The sequence below is a fragment of the Mus caroli genome, unplaced genomic scaffold (assembly GCF_978045245.1).
Source record: "Mus caroli unplaced genomic scaffold, Mus_caroli_1 scaffold_7, whole genome shotgun sequence".
Classification (NCBI taxonomy): Eukaryota; Metazoa; Chordata; class Mammalia; order Rodentia; family Muridae; genus Mus; species Mus caroli.
This window is the reverse complement of record NW_028227262.1, coordinates 26,897,639-26,910,864: the sequence shown is the minus strand read 5'-3', so window position 1 is coordinate 26,910,864 and position 13,226 is coordinate 26,897,639.

Here is a 13,226-nt window from a genome sequence, read left to right as displayed (position 1 = left end):
CATACATTCTTTGCTTTCAGTCAGCAAGCACATCACAATCTACAAAAAAGAAGCAGAGATTTGCTGGGTGATGCACACTTCTCTCCTCCCTTTCCATCTGGGGCATATGATTCACCAGATGGTCGCCGTCATTTTCCTCTAATTATAAAATAGATTCTTTATCTTCTCAGCCTTCCAAACGCTTTATCCATTGAAGTTTTAATACAGCCTATGGATCTTTATCAGGTTCATCTTCACTGCCAATGAAAGAATTAAAAGGTAGGAAAATCCCAGAGCATAACAGATAACAGGGAGCAGCAGAGAAATCTTAAACACCTCAGACAGCAGGAGACAGAACCAGCAGTTGAAGAAAGTCATTCATTGGGTATGGGGAAACACACACATACAGAAGAGACACAGAGAAAAATATGGTGCAAAGGACCTTAAAGTCTCTGAAGAGTCTTCCTCCCCTAACTTAGGATTTGTTGGTTCAAAGAAAAATAGGAAGGTTGACTGGTCCACAATGGTTGTATCACATGACCTGATCTGATCTACCTTGAGCTTTGGATCCAGTCCATTAGCCGGGGGGCTGCTGGTAGGAGACAAAAGCCCACAAGACCTTTGTTTTATGCTGCCAGGCTTATGTCTCAGATCAGGAGGGAAAATGTCTTAGTCACTGTTCTATAGCTAGGAAGAGACACCAGGTCCAGTGTCTTGTTAGGGTGACATTGTTGTGAAGAGGCACCATGACCATAGTAAATCTTATAAAGGACAACATTTATAAAGGGCTTGCTCACAGGTTCAGAGGCTCGGTCCATTGTGAAGGGAAGTATGACAATGCCTAGGCAGGCATGGTGCAGGAGGAGCTGAGAGTTCTACATCTTTATCTGAAGGTGGCTAAGAGAAGACTGGCACCCATGTGGTTGGGAGGAAGGTCTCATTGCCCTTTCTCAGAGTAACACACTTCCTCCAACAAGGTCATACCTACTGCAACAAGGCCACACCTCCAAATAGTGCCACTCTCTGAGCCAAGCATATACAAACCAACACAACAAGGCAACTCTTACAAAAGAAACCACTTAATTGGGGCTTGTTTAAAGTTTCAGATTTAGTTCTCTACAATCCTGGCAAGGACCATGGCCGCTTATAGACAGACATGGTGTCGGAGAGTAGCTGAGAGCTACATCATGATCCACTGGGAAGTGGAGCACACAGAGAGAAGGGAGAGGAGGGAGGGAGGGAGGAAGAAAGAAAGAAGGGGAGGAAAAGAGGTATAGAGGGACAGAGGTAGAGAGGACCCAAGCTGCCTGGATCCAGCCTCTGCCCACAGTTCTGAAGTGCAAACATAGTCCAAATTTCCTGAGTGCATGCAGTACAGCTGCAAATGAAGCCAAGCACACACTGATAACACCTCTCTGGAAGGTTCTGTGTCAAACAAAACACAGTTTATAAGTTTTGGTGATTTGATTGCTTGTGAGGTTTTTCAGATTTTAACAGAGAAACCTCTACTTTTTCTTTGTTCCAGAAACACGTTTTATGCTGAAGGAGACAATCAAATGTTTGTATGATTACATTCCTCCACTTCATTGATTTGCTCATTCATTTGTGACTGGCTGTCAGGCTCCTTAATGCACTATATCCTGTAGGAACATTGTACCATCCCACTATACATGCATATATGCATGTATATATATATGCATATATATATATGTATATATGCAGCTGCCTATCACACTTGTGTAGCTCTCAAGTGAGCAGAAAGAATAAACCTGTGTATTCTATATGAATATTTGAAAGGAAATTGTGGGAAATCATTCCTGGGTATGGAGAAGACACAACGGACATTCACTTTTCGTTTAACCTATTGTCTGCAGGCAGTCAGGCTGTGACTAGTTGAGAAAATCCTAATGTTGTTTCCCTCTGCCTCGAATGTCTAGGGGCTTTGTCCTGTGCTTCTCTTCCTGTTCACTCCAATGAGAGCTTGATTAAATAGAGAGGTAAAATGGTTTATTGAAGAGCCCAGTTATTATGTGGTAGGCATGGCTTCAAACTCTAGATTCCCACTTTTTAAAGTATACCCTAGTCTGAATCATTAGCTTTCAGATGGGTGGAAGAGGAGAGAGAGAGTGGCCATGGAGTCTTGCCAATGTCTCCAAGTGCTCTCTGTGCTCAAAACAGTTCTATCTGACCATGTTCAGAAAGCAGCCTTAGAAGCACACTACAAGCCTGCTGAAATGGCGCTTCCCTTGAGGAGGGAGTATGGAGGGTATACACTGGACTTTCCAGGATCTTGTGGAGTGAATTAGACAGGGACACATGGGTACCTGGGAGAAACAGGAAGATTCTATCAAGAAAGAGGCTTTCAAGCAAAAAGTGGGTCATGGTTGTGAGAAAAGCTTAGAAGTCCAGGGGCTCAGATGTGGCTCAGTTGGCATTGTAGTTACTTTTAAGGGCTGTGTCCAGAGACCATGATGGAGGCAACTTATAGAAGAAAAAGTTTATTGGGACTTACAGTTCCAGAGGGTAAGTCCTCCACCACCATGACAGGGAGCATGGCAGCATGAGGGCACCTTAAGTGACAGATACTAGACTTTTAGATTGTTGCTTATCCTTTGGCAATCCATCTATTTACTAGGTCAGGGTCCAGCCTTCCCTGAGCCCAGAAAGTCATTCTGGGATTGATGTTCAACTTTGGACCTAACTGTAAGATGGGTGCATGCTGGCAAGTCTGATGACCCAAGCTAAATCTCTGGGATCCACATTACTGGGGGCACAAAGATTCTTGCATCCAAAAATCACTAGGGAAACCAGGAAAGCTATTCATGCATCAGTGTTCCCTCAAAGGAAGAAATGTTTGTTTTCTACTCAGAAGCCTAGAAGTGGTCACCTAATGACACGATGACCTTTGCTATCTGCAGAGACAGACCTCAACTAAATGACTAGAATGTCTATCTTCGACTCTACCCCTCTAAACCTTTATCTTTAGTTCTCAGTTAATAGAACCCATCTTTAGGGAGAAGTACTTGATAGCCTCCTGACCTCTTTGCCATTGCAGTGAGAGACCATACAAGACTCTAGGCCTTCAGCTATAGAACCCACCTTCATGGTCACATGTATTTTGTAAAGAAGTTTCTATGTAGTCACATTGTATGCTTTCTTGTGCCCTTGGAATTGGAATAATTATTGTCTGGAATCCTAGGATGGGAATCATTGTTGCCTGGAAACGTGGCTCCAAATGGTACAGTGTTTAAATATGCTGGCAGTAAACCACGTGGCATCAGACTCCTGGAATTTGATCTAGCCTAATGAAGTCAAGCTGAACCAAGTTTTCATTCTAACCTCTTGGCCACAGTTCATTTCCTTGCCTGCCATGACACTTGCAGGGACCATTCTAAATCACAAAGAGAGAAAACTGACTCCTGCAAGCTTTCCTCTGACATATATATATATATATATATATATATATATATATATATATATATATATCTCCATAAATTCATATCATATATGTGTATGTATACATGTATATATATATACATATATATGTATATACATGTACACATATATGTGTGTGTGTGTATGTATGTATACATATACATATACCATAGTGTGATTTCACAAGTAAATGTAAAACACAAACCCAAATCAAAAGGGAAGAAAGCCACATTTGGTCAAGGCTGCATGTTCCACATGAAATAGCTCTTGGCATGCCAACTGTGGCTCAGCTGTAGTCAGGAACATCCTTCCTGCTATGTCTCTCACTAGAATATGCATTAAGTATTGTTCCCTGGTGAGAAGCAAGGGGAGGTGGGAGAAGTGCCCTGTGTAGCCTGTATACATCTCAGGAGTCACATCATTAAGCACAAATCTAGGTGGTATTGTAAAGGGAATTTGCAAAGTAAATTTACTGATCATTTCCCTAAAGAGTGACCCAAAAAGACACAGTGTGGGTGGACCTGACTCTACCACTTGGAAAGCCCATTAATTAAATGAAAGTTTGGATTTTTCTGATTCAAAGCAATGAAGTCTGAAACTGCCCTTTTCTTTTTCATTCTCTTTGAATTTTTGTGTGGCCATGTTAAGTTCATGCCTGTTGCTGACAGTCCCTCCCTAATTTCTTTGCTGCTTAGCTCAACCTCATAGGCACAGAAATTAGTGCCTGTTACAAGTGTGATTATTCAGCACATTTGGTTCCATTTTATCTTGTGTGGGTCCACAAATGAACATATAACATACATTGCTTTTTTATGTAGAGAAGGCATGCATGCATTTACTGTTTCCTGACTATGGATGTCATTTTAACCTATCCTAAATTTCTAAAAGATGAACTCCTGGAAACTCTGATTCCTTGCCGTCCTCCCCAAACTTGTAAAACTGCTGAGATAACTAACCACTTGCTTTGTTTTTTAAACCCACATATTGCTGTGTACCAGGAAGTGAGACAACTGCTCTATCAGTGGTACAAGGGGAGAGAGACAGATCCTTACAGCTGAGAGGAATAAAAGCAGTTTCTCACCCAGCTTCTCATCTCTCATAAATGAGATGCCTGCCTTTAAAAACCTTTCCTCTAACTAGTTCTACATAACACACCTTCTATTTGGCTTTAAGTCTGTTGGCCTGCTAGCAGTAACTAATAAATTCATTTAATGGTGATTTGAGTTAAATCTGTGGTCTTCTTCTCCGTAGATTTGTTCTCTGTAACAGGTGTCTGTAGAAATCCAGGCTTTACCTTCACAGCCTCATGCAATGGTCTCTCTGAGCCTCCTCACAGCACCACCCCTTACACACGCTTAGGAACAGAGGCTTTTCTTAGCTGCAGCAGAAGATTCTACAAACCCTTTCTTGTATCCTAGATTCTAAAGGCAAAGCCATGTACTCAAGCTGCCAAATTATGCTGCTTAATAGGGCTAGAACCTGACCCCCTTTTAAATTACATTTGTATCAGCTTTCTGTTGCTGATGCTTTCCTTCACTGCTTAAGCTTGTCTACATTACCTTTCACAAGTTGGAAGCTTTGCTTGGTGGGGGTCTTGCCCTGAAGCCACTATTCCATTTAGCACTGGGAACTTCTTGACACTTTTTAATCTCTTTGAACACTGGACTTCGCTCCATTGCATTTACTATTTCCTTTTTCCCCTCAAACTCTACATTCTGTATTTCTCTCCACCCTACTTGTCTCTCCTTATCATATATCTACATGAGAGTATCAGCTAAGAACCATGTGGTAGTCAGTATTAGGCTCTCTTGAAATCTCCACAGCCAGGGCCATTCATCCTAAAATCTTCAATTCACCCTCAGGCAGATTTTTAGGACAAGGCCAGAAAGCAGCCACATTCTTCACTAAAGTATCACAGGAACACTCTCTGGGGCTCTTACTAATATTACCATTCTGAAACTTCTTGAGCTGGGACACCATAGGTCAAATCACCCTCAGGACTCTCTCCTTTGTTCTTTTAGGATGGCCCCACTTAAATCATCTGACTGGTTTTCTAGTCCATAGTCCCTAAATCTTCCATATCTGTCCAACAAACAGCATTGTCAGGCTTGTCACAGTGATATCCTCTCTCTGGTACCAATTTCTGTCTTAGTCAGTGTCTATTCACTGTGAGGAGGTACCATGATTAAGACAACTCTTATAAAAGAAGGCTTTTGACTAGGGGCTTGCTTATAGTTTCAGAGGCTTAGCCCTTTATTAATGTGGTAGGATTATGGAAAGACGCAGGCAAGTTCTGGAGCAGTAGTAGAGAGCTACATCCTGATTCACAGGCAACAAGAGGGAAAAATCTTGACCTGGAGAGCTCTTTCCACCTCAAAACCCACCCTTCATGACACACTTGCTCTAACAAGACCACAGCTCTTAATCCTAATCCTTTCAAAAAGTGCCACTCCCTGGTGATGGCGCATTTAAATATATGAGCCTATGGAGAGGGAGGTATTCTTATTCAAACCACCACAAGTAGTAAAAGGCATAAAATGGCCCAAGATGATTTTGGTTCTCCACCACCCATATCTTGTGTGGCAAGAAGACCATGCCACCATACAGAAGAACTGGTAAGGTTGAGACTGCCTAATGGGACAGTTCCCTACCAAACTACCTGATCTGGAACACGTAACCATGACACACCACTGAGAGGACCATGACATTCAGTTACATATCACGAAAGCCTGGAGTTCTCCATGCTAATGAAGTATCTAGATGTCAATGAGCTTCCCTTCCTGGGCATTCCTTCCTGCAAAAGATATTTAATCTCTGGTTCACCCTGAGTAATATGTATGCATTCACACCTGCCATAAAGCAAATAAAGTAGTTTGGACAAGCAAGAACTGTCTTCTTCATCAAGGATCACTGCAGGGGAGGGGCCTTCACAGTAAAGAGCTGTGCCTAAATCTAGAGAAGGCCTTCTCTCTTCTCTCTGTATGCTCGGCACTCACTCAGAATCAAACCAGATTCCACCCAGTCCCAGGCTCAGCCATCCCCTTCCTACCTGGCAAGTAGGCGGGGTACAGACCTTCAGGCCCATTCTCAACTCCCCATGGTATCCCAGTGGTGTCTGGGCACATAGAAGACTGAGAACTGCAGCATCTATCCTAGACCTTGCTGTTTCTCATCTAGTGAGGCACAGGCTGGCACCTCTACCATGGGCTGTGTTCTGCCATCCCTAAACAGCTTGCAGACAACACTCAGGCACCCCAGCAGCAAAGCAGAAATGCAGCCTGACAACATCCTATCTCTCCCAAGACTGCCAACAATCAACAATGAAGCACCTTGACTTCAGACTTGACATCCTTGGAGAACCACAGCCCAGCTATCAGGTCAGTCATGTGAAACTGAGGACAGATGGGAACAAACCATTTCTAAACTTATCCTGAGGTCCTCAGGGCTCTGGGCCATGTTAGTGGCTCATCCTACTGGCCATGCAGGATCGTGTCCCCTTACAATCCCAGGTTTCTGCCCTTCCCAACCTATTTCTCTTCTCAAGGATTGCTTCAAAGAAGCAATCTCAGCTTCTAAGGCTCTTCCTCCACGGTTTCCCTTTGATTAGTTACTCATAATTAAAACTAAATTTATTTGTGTTGTATACACAAGCTACTTGGCTCTCAAGCATCCAGGGATCCTCTTGTCTCAATCTCCTAATTTGATGTAAGAAAGCTGGGATTATAAACAGGTGGAATCATGTGTCTGGCTTTATCTGGGTCTTGGAATTCACAACTCTTGGCCCCATGCTTGCATGAAAAGTGATTTAAAAACTGAGGAATCTCTCCATGTCCTATCAAGACAATAATTAATAATTAATAATCTTTTTAAAAAAGAAAATAAAAAATTCTTTTCAAGACAATTTCAATGGTGAGATCTTCTAAACATTAAAGAGGAAATAACATCAACTTTCTATTATCTCTTTTAGAAAACAGATGTATAGTTAATGCTTTATAATTCATGCCATTATTTTAACATTGATATGATATAAAAATTAGGTAAATAAGTAATATGGAAGAAAAACTAATCCATGGAATGAACACAGATGATGTTTGTATCATCAACAAAATATGAGCAAACCAAATCCAACATAAGGCTCATTCATCAAGATCAGGATGGATATGTTGAGGGTGAGTAAGCTTCTTTTATCTGTTTATAACAAATCCTCTTGTTCAAAAGCCATGGCTTGGCAGTAAAGAGCAGGAGTTGCCTTTTCAGAGGACAGTGGCATATATCTTAGAGTTTTATTGCTGTGAAGAGATACCATGACCAATGCAACTCTTATAAAGGCAAACATTTAATTTGCGCTGACTTAGGGTTTCAGAGGTGTAAGTCCATTATCATCTATGTGGGAAACATGGCAGCATGCAGGAAGACATTGTGCTGGAGGAGCCAGGAGTTCTACATCTTGAACTGGAGGCAGCCAGAAGACTGCCACACTGAGCAGAGTTTGAGCATAGGAGACTTCAAATCCCACTCTACAGTGACTCACTCCAACAAGTTCACACCTACTCCAACAAGACCACACCCACTCCAACATGGCCACATCTAATAGTGCCACTCCCCATGGGCCAAGCATTCAAATACATGAGTCTATGGAGGCTATACCTATTCAAACTACCACACTATGGTTCTCAGCATCTATATACAACCACTCTAACTCCAGGGGATCTGATGACCTCTCCTGAGTTCCATAAGCACTACACACACACACACACACACACACACACACACACACACACACACATCAAAATATGCATAAATATGGACAAAATAAGGGACTCATAATGGTTCAGAGTTAAGAGCACTTATGGCTCTTACAAAGACATGGGTTCAGTCCCAGCACCCATGTGGTCACTCACAATCATCTATAATTCCAATTCCTCAGAGGCCACCAAGCATGCAGGTAGTACAAATTTGTAATTCAGAGCACACACACACAAATAAAAATCAACAAATCTTTGAAAAGATAAAGTGAAACAAAGTAAATCTAAAGTCAATTCATTTAGTCAACTATATAGATGGAATAAAAAGAAGTTGGTTATAAGAACTGGTGCAGAAAATTTTTGAAAAAACCTGAATGTCAGTTTGTTGCACAAACTCTCAACAAGCTAGAACTAGACATTCACAACATGACAAATATCCTAAAGCAAATCATATTTAGTGAGAGAAACTCAGAGCTTTCTCTGAAAGACTGAGAACAGACAAATATCTTTTTTCTGCACTCATACTCAATCTCCCATTAGAAGACTTAGGTAGGAAGCAAGGTAGGAAGAGAAGAGAAGGCATGAACCTTGGGAAGGAGAAGCATTCTCCTCAGATGGCAAGCTCATTTATGTTATCAGTCTCCTGGATTTAACAGAGATGTTTATGGAGTAGTTAAGCGATCTAAAAAGGTTGTGGAATATATGGCCAATATTTTAAAATATTTGTTCATATATACAATGAGTATCTGAAACGAATTTTTATTTAAAAATTATTATATTTTATGGACTTAATTACTATATTCCAAAAATCAGAAAAATATGGTACAGTAGGTGCTACACACACTCCAGTGAAGTTGGCTTGGTAGGCCAAGAGGCCTGGGAGCACTCACAGGGCAAAGAGTTTCACAGAAACTCACCTCCTGGAACTTTGGCATTCTCATAACCCGTATACTCATGCCCTATCCCCAAGTTAGTCTGGCGTATAGATCCACATGCTCTCTTTTAGTATTATTTTATTACAAGTGCCTTTGAAGATTGAATTCTGACATAGCTAAGCCTTCGCCAGTGTTCCAACATCCTAGAAAATGCTTGAAGCCTAGGAGCTTGGAATGGCTCAGGGCTACTCTGCAGAGTGATTACTTAGGGCAGTAGCCAGTCTTATCCAAACACGATGGCCTAGCTAATAGGTGGGTTTACCATGAAAGAGTTAGGAAATCCCACGGAGACAGAGATCTTCACTACAGCCAGGTATAGGAGGCTACATTGCATATTAGAAGCAAGTTGGTGAATTCTTCTGACAAATGGAGATTCTTCACAGATACTTAAAAGTTACACTCATACAAGAATTTATCAGGGCCCAGGAAATATGGGGGTTGTGGTATTGCATTATCCATGAGAAGGTCTGCTAGAGCAGAACCCCCTGGTGCTAGCTTTCACAAGGCTCAAAGACGTAGCACTAATTGTAACTAGGGTGTGAAATCCTTACCTGGCAATAAGCTGACCCTAGGCAGGACTGCTTTATCTTTACTGTAAATATTTACCTGGTTCCTGTAAGTCCTTTTGAAGTCATTCCTTTGTTTTGGGTCAGGTAACTTCAATGTACTTTGCCTGCTGTGACATCATACCCCCTTTATTTTCTGTATTATATAAGACTGGTGTTCACTTTGTGACAATACATTCAGATTCTACACAATCTCCTGTATGCATTTGTCTGTCATTTGCTGACCTCTTGCCCATCTGCACCCAGAGACCCGTCCTATGCAGAAAAGGGACCCAAGAGGGTCTGCGGCAAATAGGTAAGGTGTTATGTACAGCAAATATAAAATTATTGTGACTGAAGTGAAGGAAAGTCTAAATAAATAGAAAGATAATATATAATAAAAGCTAGATTTAACTGAGATATTTAGATCTATCATAAGGGCTGAGCCTCTATGAATGGATCAATGCTGGGGAAAGTTCAGTCTTGGATATAATGCTGTCTAGATGTAATGCTGTCTTAAGCAATTAGTGCAAATCCTGGGCCCCTCTGAAAGACCATTTGGAGATAGAGGGTAGCAAGCAGCTGCCTACCAAGGCTCAGCTCTTGTGTGTGGAAGGTGCTTCTAGGCAGTTACACCTAAAGAGAGGGCATGTTCTGAGAACACTATGTCCTGAACAGAAAAGAGCATTTGTGTCTTTCCACATTATTGAGACTAACTTAACAAATTCACAAGGTGTGGAGGTGTCAAAAGCAGGAAATGGCCAGACATTCTTTCCTTGTCAACCTCTGCTGAGGTGAACAGCTTTGGCTAATCACACAATTTTAGTTAGGAATATAAGCACTCAATCACATATTACACAGTAAATCTGTATCTTCCTTCCATCCTCTCTCTTTCTTTCTTTCTTTCTTTCTTTCTTTCTTTCTTTCTTTCTTTCTTTCTTTCTTTCTTTCTTCCTTCCTTCCTTCCTTCCTTCCTTCCTTCCTTCCTTCCTTCCTTCTTTCTTTCTTCCTTCCTTCCTTCCTTTCTTCCTTTCTTCCTTTCTTCCTTTCTTCCTTTCTTCCTTTCTTCCTTTCTTCCTTTCTTCCTTTCTTCCTTCCTTCCTTCCTTCCTTCCTTCCTTCCTTCCTTCCTTCCTCCCTCCCTCCCTCCCTCCCTCCCTCTCTCTCTCTCTCTCTCTCTCTCTCTCTCTCTCTCCCTCCCTCCCTCCCTCCCTCCCTCCCTCCCTCCCTTCCTTCCTTTCTCCATTCATTTCTTTCCTTCCTTCTTTCTTTCCTTTCTTTCTTTATCTCTCTTTCTTCCTTCCTTTCTTTCCTTCCTCTTTCTTTCTTTCTTTCTTTCTTTCTTTCTTTCTTTCTTTCTTTCTTTCTTTCTTCCTTTCTTTCTTTCTTTCATTTTTTCTTATCACTTCTTCCTTGCTTGCTTGCTAGCTGTCCATAGGTTTTATAATCACTTTAAGGACATAAGAGGCCACAGATGCCTTGAGGTTTCAGAAGCAGGAAAACAGAAATTTGAACAAGTCTACAGTGATAACAGAAGAAACAGAAGACACTCCCCCACCCTCTTTTCTCTGGGTAGGTTGGTCTTGACTTCACAATTGCCAATAAAACAAGAAATTTATTTCCACAGTTTAATAATAACCCAAACTGAGGCATTTGTTGGAGGGCAAGGACAACATGACTCCAACTTCCATGGACAAAGAAATAAAACATTTTTTCTGCATATTATTCTAGAATGATAACTTTCTCAGTAATACTGAACCCATCAACTACTGTCTTTTGAGATCTAGAGTTTCTCATGAGAAATCAGATGAGGGTTGCATAGTGTAGTTGGGATGAAGCTTCTTCTTCTAAGACTCATGGATGTTTCTCACATATCTTGGGCTGCCTTGGAAGCAGGGCATCTTACAGCATCTCCATGTAAGTGAGGGAACACTTTTTAAAACCCATCTGTCTAAGTTTAAAGCAAAGGAATTGAACAGCTGAGTACAGAGATGCTGAGTCTGTAAAAGCCAAGTCACAAAGCATTAAAGAACTCTTCCTAACTTCACAAGTAGTAAAAGCCAGTGTCCATAACCAGGGAAGCACAACGCTTCCTGGGTCTAAAATTATCTGTGTTGTTATTAATCATTATTATTAAGAGCAAAAGGCTTTTTTACATATGATATGTCTTGTGCTATCTGTTGTTGGGACCATTTGTCTTGCGCACACCCAACTCACCAGCAAGAACGATGCTGCAACAGGATCCTTCTGCACACGTTTATTGGGAGAGCTTGATTGCAGAGGCGAAGAGACCCCAAGCCCAGAACTGGTGCTGCTTATATAGGCCTAGGAGAGGCGTGTCTCACACCCGGATTGGTTGTGCTTGGGTTATGCTTATGACCTCATTTGCATGCCTACATCTGATTGGTTAACTTCTCTCTCATCTGATTGGTTAACTTCTCTCTCATCTGATTGGTTAATTTTGGTTAATTCACAAAACCTCATCTTGGCAAAAGAACTTTTACTGCCTATGTATGCATGGTGGCCAGCAGTAGCCAACTGCCACTCTGCAACGGCACATGTGGCTTCCCACATCTCCCCCTTTTTGTTTTAATAAAATGAGGCTGGTCTAGGCCTGTGCAAATATGTCCATCCGCTGTGGCTCCTGTTTTAGGTCGTTCCTCTAATGTCACAGCCTTACCCATCATAGGGTAACCCTATTGCCACTGGGCCCCATGTCTTAGGTTGGTCTGTGCATGAGGAAAGTTGCCCGTCTCTGGATACTGCAGTGCTGTGTGACAGTAACTGATAAATGACCTAGGGCAAACTCTACAAAAGAGGCCAGCCAAGTTTTAAAAATGAATTAGTGGGGAAATCATGATCACCCTATCGCGTGCAATGAGGAAACCTCAGCGATGTGCAAGGGCTGATCAATGATTGTTGAGTCTCTCTCATCCCAGTGCAATGGATCCATAAATCCGTGGGGTGCAAGAGCAGAGAACTCAGATGCTGACTAATTCTTGAACATAGATAACCAAACTTCAGAGGAGGCGCCGTTTTCAATAGCAAAAAGTGCCTGAGTTATAATCACCTTGTCACGTTTTTTGTTGGGTTCTGAATTTGCATACCAACCAGAGCATGAACACCAGTCCACAGCATATGGCAGCACTAAACAAAATCACTCCCATCCATTCCTTAAAGTAAGAAAAAGCAGAGGTAAGCCAAGAGGTAAAGTCTCCAAAGGTCACTAATTCCACTTTGGTTCCATTAAGGTTCGGGATCTGTATCTGAAGCCTCGTCTGCAACCTTTCCAGCTCCTGCGACCAGTTCCCCTTCAGATAATTCGATAGGTCTGTACTTCTAATAAAAGAATCATTAATATACCTAATGGGAGTAATGCACACATTCGGAGTGGATGGCACACAACTCATTTGTATGACATCCATCATCCGTTCCATGTTATTTTGTAAAATATCCACTCTCTGATTCACTAACATTAGTCCTGAGGCGATATGAGAATCCACCCTTTGCAGGGTAAGCAATGCCTCAGACGTTTTTTCTGCTATCTGACTTATAGTGTCAGCAGTGTTAATTTGATCTGCCCAATTA